Raw genomic sequence first — 13,485 nt, 5'->3', positions numbered from 1 at the left:
TTACTCGGTGAGTTCGTTAGAGCCCCGCTCTTCCTTGGGAGTCTTTCCCTTTGGTCTGGACGCCGTTTTTCCATGGAGAGGGAGGATCCAGAGCTGGCTGCGGGTTTTACATCCCAAAATTCCCGCTGGGAAAAACAAATGGTTTTTTTTTTGGGAAGAGCTGCTGCTTTCCCGGCCTCTGGTGAAGGAATTTTGAGGAAAGCAGCACATGAGGAGCTGAGGGGGATTAAACTTGAGCTCAGGCCAAGGGCTGGGTCTGGTTAATCTCCGGATTAAATCAGGGAACGTGCCTTGAGGAGGTGGAATTGGTCACCGTGGAAAGGGCCCGGGAAAGCCGAATTTGGGAGGAGTGGGAATTCATGGATTGGCAGAGCCAGGAGTTCTTGGAGGAAAGGTTTGTCAGTGGAGGGACTGGTGGTTGTAACGATCGCATTCCTAATTAAAAATCCTTGGATTGTCAGCGGGGCGGCAGGAGCTCGGCGTTCCCGGGAAAAGGGGGAAAAACCATTTATCCCTGATTTTGGAGCTCGTTGGGAGAACATGGAGGATCCTGACTCTGGAGAAAAGGACAATTATTCCACGGAAAAATGACCTTCTCCTGCTGGGAAGAAAAAACTCCGGGGGGAAGAGATGGGCGGAGGCAGAAGGGCTGTGCTGGAGCTGGGATTTCAATCCAGGGATTTCAGTCCAGGGATTCCAATCCAGGGATATCAATCCAGGGATATCAATCCAGGGATATGAATCCAGGGATATGAATCCAGGGGTATGAATCCAGGGATATCAATCCAGGGATATCTATTCATGGATATCAATCCATGGATTTCTATCCAGGGATATCAGTCCAGGGATATCAATCCATAGATACCATGGATTTCAATCCAGGGATATCAATCATGGATATCAATCATGGATATCAATCCATGGATTTCTATCCAGGGATATCAATCCAGGGATATCAATCCAGGGATATCAATCACGGATATCAATCCTGGGGTATCAATCCATGGATTTCTATCCAGGGATATCAATCCAGAGATATCAATCCAGGGATATCAATCATGGATATCAATCCTGGGGTATCAATCATGGATATCAATCCAGGGATATCAGTCATGGATATCAGTCCAGGGATATCAATCATGGATATCAATCCTGGGATATCAATCATGGATATCAATCCAGGGATATCAATCCAGGGATATCAATCCTGGGATATCAATCCATGGATTTCTATCCAGGGATATCAATCCTGGGGTATCAATCATGGATATCAATCCAGAGATATCAATCCATGGATTTCGATCCAGGGATATCAGTCCAGGGATATCAATCCATAGATACCATGGATTTCAATCCAGGGATATCAATCATGGATATCAATCTTGGATATCAATCATGGATATCAATCCATGGATTTCTATCCAGGGATATCAATCCAGGGATATCAATCCTGGGATATCAATCATGGATATCAATCCAGAGATACCAATCATGGATATCAGTCCAGGGATATCAATCATGGATATCAATCATGGATATCAATCATGGATATCAATCCAGGGATATCAATCATGGATATCAATCCAGAGATATCAATCCAGGGATATCAATCATGGATATCAATCCAGAGATATCAATCCAGGGATATCAATCATGGATATCAATCCAGGGATATCAATCCATGGATTTCTATCCAGGGATATCAATCCAGGGATATCAATCATGGATATCAATCCTGGGATATCAATCCAGGGATTTCAATCCAGGGATATCAATCCAGGGATATCAATCATGGATATCAATCCTGGGATATCAATCCATGGATTTCTATCCAGGGATATCAATCCTGGGATATCAATCATGGATATCAATCCAGGGATATCAATCATGGATATCAATCCTGGGATATCAATCACAGATATCAATCCAGAGATACCAATCATGGATATCAGTCCAGGGATATCAATCATGGATATCAATCATGGATATCAATCCAGGGATATCAATCATGGATATCAATCCTGGGATATCAATCCAGGGATTTCAATCCAGGGATATGAAACGCTCCGCGAGAGGATGGAGCGGGATGGAGATCCCAGATTTTCCTGGGACCCTCTGGCCCTAAGGAAGGCAGAACTTCCTCCTTTCCGGGTCTGTCTGAATGGAAAATTCCAGCCCAGGATGAATTCCAGAATGAATCCCAGCGGGATCCGTCCCACCCTGGAGGAACACCCCCTTTCCCTCCTCTTCCCGGGGAAGGAATTTTTGTCAGGCCAGGTGAGGTCAGGGACGCGTCCCTGGGACCTCTCCCCCCGCGGAGCAATGAAAAATTCAGGAGTCCCAGACAAAGGAAAGGGAATTTTTCACATCCTCACTCGCCGGCTTTCCTTGGAATGTGATCCTGCCGGAGCTCAGCAGGGTTTGCTTAATGATACGAGCCAATTACCATTAATTGGGTTTTAATTGGCTCAGAATCGCTCTCTTTGGTTTTGTTTTCGTTTTTTTCCCCACAGCTCCCCAACTGCTCAGAGTCCCGGAATTCCCTCTCTTTCTGTTTGGCTGGGATATATTTTGGAATGGAAGGGAATTGGAATTTTCCCCCTTTTGGGAAAAACTGGAGTGCTGTTCCTGGCTGGGATCAGAGCGTTATTCCCGGGTTGGTTCCGGAGAGTTCGGCCGTGAAAATCGGAAATTTCGGAACAAAAGAGAGGGAATATGGCAACATCCCAGAATAATTTGGGCCGGGAGGGATCATGAGGATCATTCCGTGGGCAGGGACGATTCCCATTATCCCAGGGTGATCCAGCCTGGCCTGGGACACTTCCAGGGATCCACAAATCTCTGGGAATTCCAGCCAGGAATTCCCATCCATCCCAACCACTCTTCCCTGCCCCAGAAGCACCAAACCCCAAATCCCTCACAAGAATTCCTACAAATTCCCAATCCTTGGGATTATCCAACGATCTGATCATCCCTGGATTCAGCTCCCATCCACATGGAAAATAAGGAAGTTCTTCCTTGTGATCCTTGTTTTCCAAAGGGGGAAAAACCAGGCCGAGTTTATTGGGAATTCACATCCTGCTTTCCCTTGGGAAGAATGGGAATGGTGGAATTCCAGGAAGCCACCTGCTGGTTATTCCATGGAAATCAATCCCTCCATCCTTCCCACCCCGGTCGTCCCAGTGAGGGGCAGCCACAGCTGCTCTGGGAATTCCATCCCGGCCGGGAATTCCCAATTCCCAGTCTCCCATCCATCCCTGCCCTGTGGCAGTGGGAGCCATTCCCTGTGTCCTGTCCCTCCATCCCTTGTCCCCAGCCCCTCTCCAGCTCTCCTGGAGCCCCTTTATGGACTCCGAGGATTCCCTGGATTTTTCCCTTCTCCAGCGGAACATTCCAGGGCAACATTCCCAGTTTTCCCAGCCCTGGAGCAGCTCCGGGGCCTCCTCTGGATCTCTCCAGCAGCTCCAGGTCTTTCCCCATTCCCGCGGTGATTCCCACCCCTCTGCCGTGGCCAGGTCGGCTCCGAGGCCTCTCAGCCGAGGTTCTCCCCTTGCTGGCGGCTCCAGGAATCTCCCAGATTTTTATCCCTGGGATCTTTAACCTCTGCCACCTTCGAGGGGAGTTTTCCAGGGTTCAGTCGCTCCCCGGGAAGAGAGAACAAAATGAAGATGGATCGGGTTTAATTCGCCCGCCGGTGAATTATCCAGGTGGGAACAAGAGCAGTGGGCGCTCCCAGAAATCACCGTGGGAAGTCGGGCGCGGTGAGGAAAAAAGGGATTTGGAAAACGCCACCAGGAGCATTTCCCGGGGAAAATTCAGGAGCGCAAAGCAACGATTTCTGTGGGATTTTGCATGGATTTGGGCTTTTATTGATGGGATTCGGTGGATTTGTATGGATTTGACGGATTCGTGTGGATTTGATGGATTCACACACGGATTTAATGCCTTCCAGGTTCTTGGAAATCTCCGACGTGGATCGGGCAAGGACAGGGAGAAGCACAGAGGGAAACGTTTGGAGCCGGCTGGAATTTTCGGGGTGACGAGGACCAAAACCTCCTCACTCCGCTCCAGAGAGAGATTTCATGGAATCTCCTGAAATAAATCGATGGGATTGGCCCCGGGGGAAAGGAGTTTGTTGAGGAAACGGATCAATCAGGGACGTTCGGAGACGGGAGACGCCCGTGGGATCCAAATTTCCCCTCGGTGACGTCACTGTCCCCTCCACACGTCTCCATTGCTTTGGGTTTGGGGACAATGAGAGAATCCATTGATTAACGGATTGATTGATGGATCGACGGCTGATTAAAATCCGGGAGTCAATTCCAGAGCTGATATTCCCAGGATTTCAGGGATTTGGAGAGCTTGACGTCGAACTTAAAGGAATAACAATTAATAATTAATAGTAATAATAATATTTTTTTGTTTTTTTTTTTTACGGTGCTCCATGAAATTATTGGAAACCATCCCAATTCATCGGGAATCACCCTGGATTTTAAGCACGTTCCAGTTTTGACTGGAAAAACCCCAAGTCCTTTTTTTTTTGAAAAAAATCCTTTTTTTTTGCAATTTTTCCCTCTCGTAAAACCCCCAAACCCCTCTGGAATCAACAGCGGGATTGCGGGAATTTCGGGAATTTCAGCATTCCTTTGGCACCGCTCCGGCTGTTTAGGGTCGGATTTTTTTATTATTATTTTTATTTTTTTTTTATTTTTGCCTGGAACACGACGCTCCCTTCCCCACATCCCTCAGATGTTTTTTGTCCGGAAAACATTATTCCGAGTGCCCCGAAAGTTGTTTTTTTTGTTTTTCCCCAGGATCCGGCGGCGCCCCGCCGGCAGATCGGAGCTGACGGGGCGGAATTTGCACAACAGCAACAAACAACGACAGGAATTGTTTTGGATCGCGTGGATCCCTCGGGATTGGCCTCGTGGCTTCTTTCCCCTCCGGCTTTTTCCTCGCCAGACGCTCCCTCAAAACAACCCTCGCTGCTCTCCAGGCCTTGCTGGTCCCTCTGGATTCACGGCAGCTTTTCCAGGAGGATTTTCCTCTCGGGATTCTGCTCTCCCTGGTTGTTCCCAGAGAGGGCGGATTTCCTTCCAGATCCAAGTGAAATTCCCAGAGCTCAAGGGGCAGCTGCGGCTTCTCTGGGAACCTGTGCCAGGCCCTCCTCACCTTCCCAGGGGTGGATTCCTTCCCAATAGCCACCTAAAGCTGCTCCCCAGGGATGGATTCCTTCCCTAAATCCCACCTAAAGTTACTCCCCACCTTCCCAGGGATGGATTCCTTCCCTAAATCCCACCTAAAACTGCTCCCCACTTTCCCAGGGATGGATTCCTTCCCAATAGCCACCTAAAGCTGCTCCCCAGGGATGGATTCCTTCCCTAAATCCCACCTAAAGTCGCTCCCCACCTTCCCAGGGATGGATTCCTTCCCAATATTCCACTTAAAGCCACTTCTCACATTCCCAGGGTTGAATTCCTTCCCAATATCCCACCTAAAGCTGCTCCCCAGGAACGGATTCCTCCCCAATATCCCATCTAAAGTTCTCCCCACCTCCCCCGGGATCCCACGGGAGCCTTCTGTCGGGCTTTGAGAATCCTCCACAGACCCATTCCCCACACTTTGCCCTCTCCCCCGAGCGGGATCAAACACATCCCAGGAATCCCGCCGGAGCTCTTGGGACGCTGGAATTCAGGGATGAGCTCGGGACGGGCTCGGGGAATTGTTTCCCGCGCCGCCTCAGTTTTCCCCTGGCTGAATCCCCCCATCCCTCCCTCGGGAACCAGCGGGAGCGTGTTTTGGGATCCACCTGCTGCTCCAGGGAGATCCCTCCCCGTCCCCGGATGCGGCGGGATTCCTGCAGAGCTGTGGAGCGCCGCGGCTGCTGCCAGCGCCCGGGCACAGCCCCGCCCTCCGCTCCCGCCGGGGCTGCTGGCTCCCAACAGACTTTGTGACGGTCGACTTTCGTTTTCCTGCTCAAACCTGGCTGTTCCCCCTTTTCCAGGGGCTCTTGGATGTTCCCCCTTTTCCAGGAGGTTCCTGGATGTTCCCTCTTTTCCAGGAGTTTCCTGGCTGTTCCCCCTTTTCCAGGGACACTTTTTGGATGTTCCCCCTTTTCCAGGAGTTCCCTGGCTGTTCCGTCTTTTCCAGGAGTTTCCTGGCTGTTCCCTCTTTTCCAGGGGCTCTTTGAACGTTCCCTCTTTTCCAGGAGTTTCCTGGCTGTTCCCCCTTTTCCAGGGACACTTTTTGGATGTTCCCCCTTTTCCAGGAGTTTCCTGGCTGTTCCCCCTTTTCCAGGAGTTCCCTGGATGTTCCCCCTTTTCCAGGAGTTTCCTGGCTGTTCCCTCTTTTCCAGGAGCAGATGAAGGCATTTCGGCAGTGCTCGTTAACCCTCGCGGAATTCCGTGGATGCGAAGAGAAAGGGAAAAATGCTTTCCCCAAGTTTTGTTCTTGGAGAGAGAAGGACTGCAGAGATTTGGAGCTGCTCCTTGCTCAGCTGGCCGCAAACTGAAATCCCCGTTTCCTCAGGGGGAGAATTATCCGTGGTTTATGTCCAAGCCTGGCCTTGGATATTTCCAGGGATCCAGGGGCAGCCACAGCTTCTCTGGGAATTCCAGCTCAGCCCCTCCCGTCCTCCGTCTTAAAATTATCTTCCTTTAATCCACTCTGGATCTTTAAAATCCTTCAAATCCCTCTCCCAGTCCTGGCCTTGACGGATGACAGCCGGGTTCACTCCAGGCCCAATTCCACGACCCAGCCGTGGGGAAAACAATTCCTTGGATGTCTCAGTTCAGGGAATCCGAGCCTCCCGTGAAGGCTGAGCCTTTTCCCACATCGTTTTCCGTGACTTTCCATGGATAAAGGGCTGAGCAGCGTTGGAATCCTCGGCACTGAGAATTCCAGGTTTTCTGTGCTGACGCTGACCCCCGAGCAAACCCTGCACTGGACCCGAGGCCGTGGAAAAGGCTCCCAAAATTGAGCCTTCCTTTTAATTAATAATTAATTTCGTTAATTGACAGCGCTGGGGCTGTGGGCGTGGGGTTGGGATAGGAGTGTGTGATGGCACAGGGTGCGAAACTCAGAGTTCAAGGGCTTAGAATGCAGTAAAATATAAAAATTACTGTATTTATATGTATATAAATATATAAATACGGTAATATATATATACAGTAATATATATAAATACAGTAATATATAAAAATAAAAATAAAATAAATCTAAATCCTCCAAGGTGAAGGTTTTAGGGCAGAGGCTCCTTCTTTTTCACCTTCTTCTCCGTGACTATGGGTGGGGTTTTGTAATTGGGGAGAAAAAATCCGCATTGTGGGCCAGGGGTGGTTGGTTATGGGGTTAAAAGTAAAAATAGTTGAATAATTTAATAATAATAAAAAATTTAATATATTAGTAGAGATTAAAGTTTTAAAAAAATCACTTCATAACTGGATGGTTTGTACTTAAAAGGCCTTGTACAGAGTGGACACAAAATGAACCCAAAATGGTCACAAAATGGGCACAAAATGGGCACAAAATGGACACAAAATGGGCACAAAATGGACACAAAATGGACAGAAAATGGACACAAAATGGGCACAAAATGGACACAAAATGGACACAAAATGGACACAAAATGGACACAAAATGGACACAAAATGGGCACAAAATGGGCACAAAATGGACACAAAATGGACACAAAATGGGCACAAAATGGGCACAAAATGGACACAAAATGGGCACAAAATGGGCACAAAATGGTCCCAAAATGGTCACAAAATGGGCACAAAATGGGCACAAAATGGGCACAAAATGATCACAAAATGGACCCAAAATGGACACAAAATGGACCCAAAATGGGCCCAAAATGGACACAAAATGGGCACAAAATGGACACAAAATGGTCCCAAAATGGTCACAAAATGGGCACAAAATGGACACAAAATGGGCACAAAATGGTCCCAAAATGGTCACAAAATGGGCACAAAATGGGCACAAAATGGACACAAAATGGACACAAAATGGGCACAAAATGGGCACAAAATGGGCACAAAATGGGCACAAAATGGTCCCAAAATGGTCCCAAAATGGTCACAAAATGGGCACAAAATGGGCACAAAATGGACACAAAATGGGCACAAAATGGACACAAAATGGGCACAAAATGGGCACAAAATGGACCCAAAATGGACACAAAATGGGCACAAAATGGACACAAAATGGGCACAAAATGGACACAAAATGGACACAAAATGGACACAAAATGGGCACAAAATGGGCACAAAATGGTCCCAAAATGGTCCCAAAATGGTCACAAAATGGGCACAAAATGGGCACAAAATGGACACAAAATGGGCACAAAATGGACACAAAATGGGCACAAAATGGGCACAAAATGGACACAAAATGGGCACAAAATGGACACAAAATGGACACAAAATGGGCACAAAATGGGCACAAAATTGGCATAAAATGGGCACAAAATGGACACAAAAGGGTCAGAAAATGGACCCAAAATGGTCCCAAAATTGACCCGAAGTGTTGCAATTAGGAAATAGTTTAATTACGAAAAATAAATGTTTTATGGCGTTGCTCAGTTGCTTTATCTCAGAGTCAGAAAAAGATGTAATTAGGAAATAATTGTCGTGATTTTACAGGTGAATTATAACATTTATAATTTACTTTTTCTATAAGACTAAAAAACAGAATAAAATAAAAATAGAATAATAGAATAAAAAAAAATTAGAATAAACGTTTTAAAATGTTTTCCAGTTGCTTTATCTCAGAGTCAGGAAAAAAGTGCAATTAGGAAATAGTTTAGTTTTTGACTGCAAGGGTGAATTAAAATATTTATAATTTGCTTTTTCTGTCAGACTAAAAATAGAATAAAATAGAATAACAGAATGAAAAGAAAAACAGGTCGGATGTTTTAAAGCATTTTCCGGTTGTTTTATCTCTCGGTCAGGAAAAGGTACAATCCCACGCTCCTGGAAACACGGATGGGAGCAGACCAGGATCGCTCCCAGTGCTCCTGAAAATCCCAAACCTCAGGAGGTTTTGAAGCCACCCGGGGGGGGGGAGATTTTCCTGAAGGAATTCCAGGAGAATTCCAGATTTTCCTGAAGGAATTCCTCCCCCCCATATTTCTGTCTCCCTAATGAACTGGCGGATCCCACGGAGCTCCTTCCTCATTCACCCACATCCATCCAAGCATTCCCAACAGGAATTTTTTTTTTCCCCGAGGTTTTGAGCCCAAGAGACACAAGGAGAAGACACGAGGGGAAGGATTCCATGAGAATCACTAAAGGTTTTCTCTTCTTTTCTTTTTTTTTTCCTTTTTTTTTTTTTATTGGAATTCCCTTTTACATACAACACACCCGCGGTTGGCCTTTTTGTCCCCCGCCCGTTACTTTGGTCCGTGCAGAAAGCAGAAGTGGAGGAATGTAAACCAAATTCCTGCCTGGAGACACACACACACACACACACGGCAACGCCCCTGGGGTCACACCTTTACCCCCCGTGGGGTTTTTTTTGGGGGGCGCTTGTCCCTCAGTTCTGAGGGGAAAAACACCCTCCATGCTCCTCTCCCTCCCTGCTCCCAGCGGAACAAGGAGCCAGTATCCTGGGAAAAAAAAAAATAAATCCCTTTTCCCGTGATTTGGGTCACCCTGGAGCTGCTGAGATGGAGCCAAGGGGGTTTAGCAGCAGGTTTGTCTCCTCACGGATGCTGGTGGGAAGAGATTAGGGAAGGATTTGGGATGTGGGATGGGCTTTGGGCTTGGCTGGGCCCGTCCTTCCCCTTCTCCCACCAACCAACCAACACTCCTGCCCCACCAACTCCACCTCACCCGGCTTGGATATTCCAAATATCCTGATTTTCACGACAAATGGCTCCTTCTCCACAGCCCAACCAACCAACACTCCTGCCCCACCAGCTCCACCTCACCCAGGTTGGACATTCCAAATATCCCGATTTTCACAACAAATGGCTCCTTCTCCACAGCCCAACCAACCAACACTCCTGTCCCACCAGCTCCACCTCACCTGGCCTGGATATTCCAAATATCCCGATTTTCACAACAAATGGCTCCTTCTCCACGGCAACACTCCTGTCCCACCAGCTCCACCTCACCCAGGTTGGACATTCCAAATATCCCGATTTTCACAACAAATGGCTCCTTCTCCACGGCAACACTCCTGTCCCACCAGCTCCACCTCACCCGGCCTGGACATTCCAAATATCCCGATTTTCACGACAAAAACCTGGAGAACCCGGGATTTTGGGACGTTCTCCATCCATGGAACGGGAACTGGGCGGGTTTTAATCTCCTTTCCAACCCAAAGCATCCCGGGATTCCCCGATCTCTCCTTCCCTGCAGCTCTCAGGGATGAAGGATTTGTTGAGACAGAGGACGAGGTAAAAGACTGGCCTGGAGAGAAGAGCTCAGGTCTATATTTAGGCTGGTGCATAAAGTTTTGTTTCCTCTTCAGGTACCCTCCAGTTAAGCCGGGCTCAAGCTGCTGTCCCAGTGGATTTTGTGTCCCTGTATTTTGTGTTTCAAAGAGCGTTTTGGGAGCCAGGGAACTCTCTGATCCCTCCACCCCAAACATTTTAATTCCGGGTGTTTCCAGCCGAGTGTCTCCCACATCCTGACTTTCCACAGGGATACCAAGAGGAAATTTTCCCTCAGAAATTCTGATTATCCCGGCTGACGCCAAGAGAAAATAAGGAATTTTCCACAGAAGTTCTGATTATCCTGGCTGATGCCAAGAGAAAATAAGGAATTTTCCACAGAAGTTCTGATTATCCTGGCTGATGCCATGAGAAAATTAGGAATTTTCCTCAGAAATTCTGGTTATCCTGGCTGATGCCAAGAGAAAATGAGGAAATTTTCCCCAGAAATTCTGATTATCCTGGCTGATGCCATGAGAAAATTAGGAATTTTCCTCAGAAATTCTGGTTATCCTGGCTGATGCCAAGAGAAAATTAGGAATTTTCCTCAGGAATTCTGGTTATCCTGGCTGATGCCAAGAGAAAATGAGGAATTTTAGTGGAGGAAGCTGCCCCTCAGACCTTCTCCTACCTGTGGGCGTCAGGGATCCTGCTGGAATTTGCAGGATAAAGGCACCCTGAAATCCCAGCGCCAAGCAAGGTTTTGGGAACGGGGAATTCTGTTTGAATCATTTCCTCTGGGTGAAACCCGCCCCGTGGAATTCAGCAGACACCTGGGTGCTGCTTTTCCCGGGATCAGGATTTCATCCCGAATTGTGCCAGCACCTCAGGTCCTGCACACCCCATCGTTAGCCCAGAATAATTAACCCTCAGTCCGAGGAAAAAAAAATTAAATTCCGTCGAATCCCTTCATTAACGTGCCAGGAAAACCATTGCTCCAGTCGTGGGGAGAAGTCACTCTGTGGGACCCGGGAGAAGCGGGTCGGAATTCCGAGTTCTCAAGCGGAGTTTGTTCCAATTTTTTTCCAGGGGGAAAACAGAAAAAAAAGAAGGAAAAGCGGCAGTGAGGATGAAAAGGAAGAGGGAGTTGCACTGACCTTGTCCCACCCTGCCTTTCCCCTTCTGCCCTCTTCATATCAGGAGAAACATTAATATTAGGGAATATTAGGAGAAATATTCTGCTCTCCTCCAATTAGGAGAAATCCTAATCAGGCACTAATTTATCCCTGTCGGCTCTGTGCTGGCCTGCCTGGAAAGAAATCAGATTTATTGGAGTTCCTCGTTAATTACTCCTGATTAACCGGGTGAGTTTTCCAGGACTTCTCCATCCAGTCCTGGCCCCTGCCAGTCCCTCAGTTGATTTCCAGCTCTGGAAAATTCCTGGAAATGTCTGGAAATGCCTCAGTGGGGGCAGATTTTACGATGCAAAGGCAGCTCAAGGGACAAGAGTTCCCAAAGGTGAACCGTCAGGGAATTCCTGGGATTGGAAAGACCCAATTGGATCATCCAGACTCCGACCAGAGAGCACTGACTGAAATTAATTTAATGAAGTGAAGCTCAGATTAAAAAAAAAAAAATGAAGCTCCAATTAAATAGGGATATTTAATGTTATATCAGCTCGAATCCCAAAGCCCTGGACCCAAAAGGGTGGAAAGATTCCTGGGAGCTCTGGAACGCAGAGTCCAGACCCCTGAGGAAAACGGGAGTTCACTGGGAGGGTGGAATGCTGGGCTGGAAACCCTCCCCTGCTCCGCGGGAAAGATTTCAGAGGAACTCGGGTCAAAGTTTCTTTTAATGCTCCCCTGGGATCATCTTCCCTCCACTTGACTCCCAAATCCTGGGAAAAATGTTGATTTTACCGGGAAATTTGTGTGCCCTGGGGGGAAAGGGAAAGGGAAAGGAAAAGGGAAAAGGGAAAAGGGAAAAGGGAAAAGGGAAAAGGGAAAAGGGAAAAGGGAAAAGGGAAAAGGGAAAGGGAAAGGAAAAGGTTTTATCCAGCTCTGAGACCTGGGAGAAGCCAGAATTCCAGACGCCGTCCAGAGCCTGGCAGAGCACCCAGCAGGACCCCAGGAAATAAACAAAAATAGCTCGAGATTCCTAATTTATTGTTTGAAATCCTCCTGGAGTGGGGCACAAACACACCGAGTGTTTTCCCTGCTCTCTGTGCCCTTTCCCCATAAATCCATGTGGGTTTAGGACTAATTAGGACTAATTAGGACTATTTAGGGCCTTGGGATGTCTGAACTCTGCCCCAGGTGTGATGGGGACAACGAGACCCAGGTGATCCCAGGAAATCACATTCCCACCCCGAAGCTCTGGACGGGTTTGGGAAGCGCCAGCCGAGATCGGCTTTGACCCACCAACCCTTCCCTCCAGCCAGACCTGCGCCCAGTTAAAAGGGGAAATTGGCTGCTGAATTCGGTGATTTAAATAAGCTTTCGGGGTTGTTTTGGAGGGATAATCTGGCAAAAAGAATTGAGGAGTGGGAAAGGACTCCCGGAAGAAAATCCCAGCTCCAAACCGTCCCAAAACTTCCTACAGAGCAAAGAGCAGCCAGTGATGATCAGCACCGAGGGGAGGAAAACCAGGATCGGGAGATTCATCAAGGTCCACTGAAATTCTCGACGGATAATTAGTTTGGAGTTGATCACCGGCTGAAGCTCATCCAAAGGATTTGTGTCTCAGCAATGTTTGTTTGATGTTCCTGAGCTTCAAATGGCCAAGGAGGACCTGGGAACACCGAGGAGCATCTGGGAACACCGTGGAGGACATGGGAACACCGAGAAGGACCGGGGAATGCCAAGGAGGACCTGGGAACATCGAGGAGGACATGGAAACATTGAGGAGGACATGGAAACAGTGAGGAGGACTTGGAATCACTGAGGAGGACTTGGGAAAAATGAGGAAGACTTGGGAACACTGAGGAGGACATGGAATCACCGAGGAGGACATGGAAGTATCAAGAAGGGCTTGGAATCACCAAGGAGGACCTGGGAACACCAAGGAGGACTTGGAAACATCAAGGAGGATATGGAAACACT

Source organism: Chamaea fasciata, unplaced genomic scaffold, assembly GCF_029207755.1.
Source record: "Chamaea fasciata isolate MVZ Bird 193981 ecotype frontalis unplaced genomic scaffold, bChaFas1.0.hap1 SCAF_1, whole genome shotgun sequence".
NCBI lineage: Eukaryota > Metazoa > Chordata > Aves > Passeriformes > Sylviidae > Chamaea > Chamaea fasciata.
The sequence above is the reverse complement of the archived record's forward strand: the minus strand, read 5'-3'. Positions refer to the sequence as shown.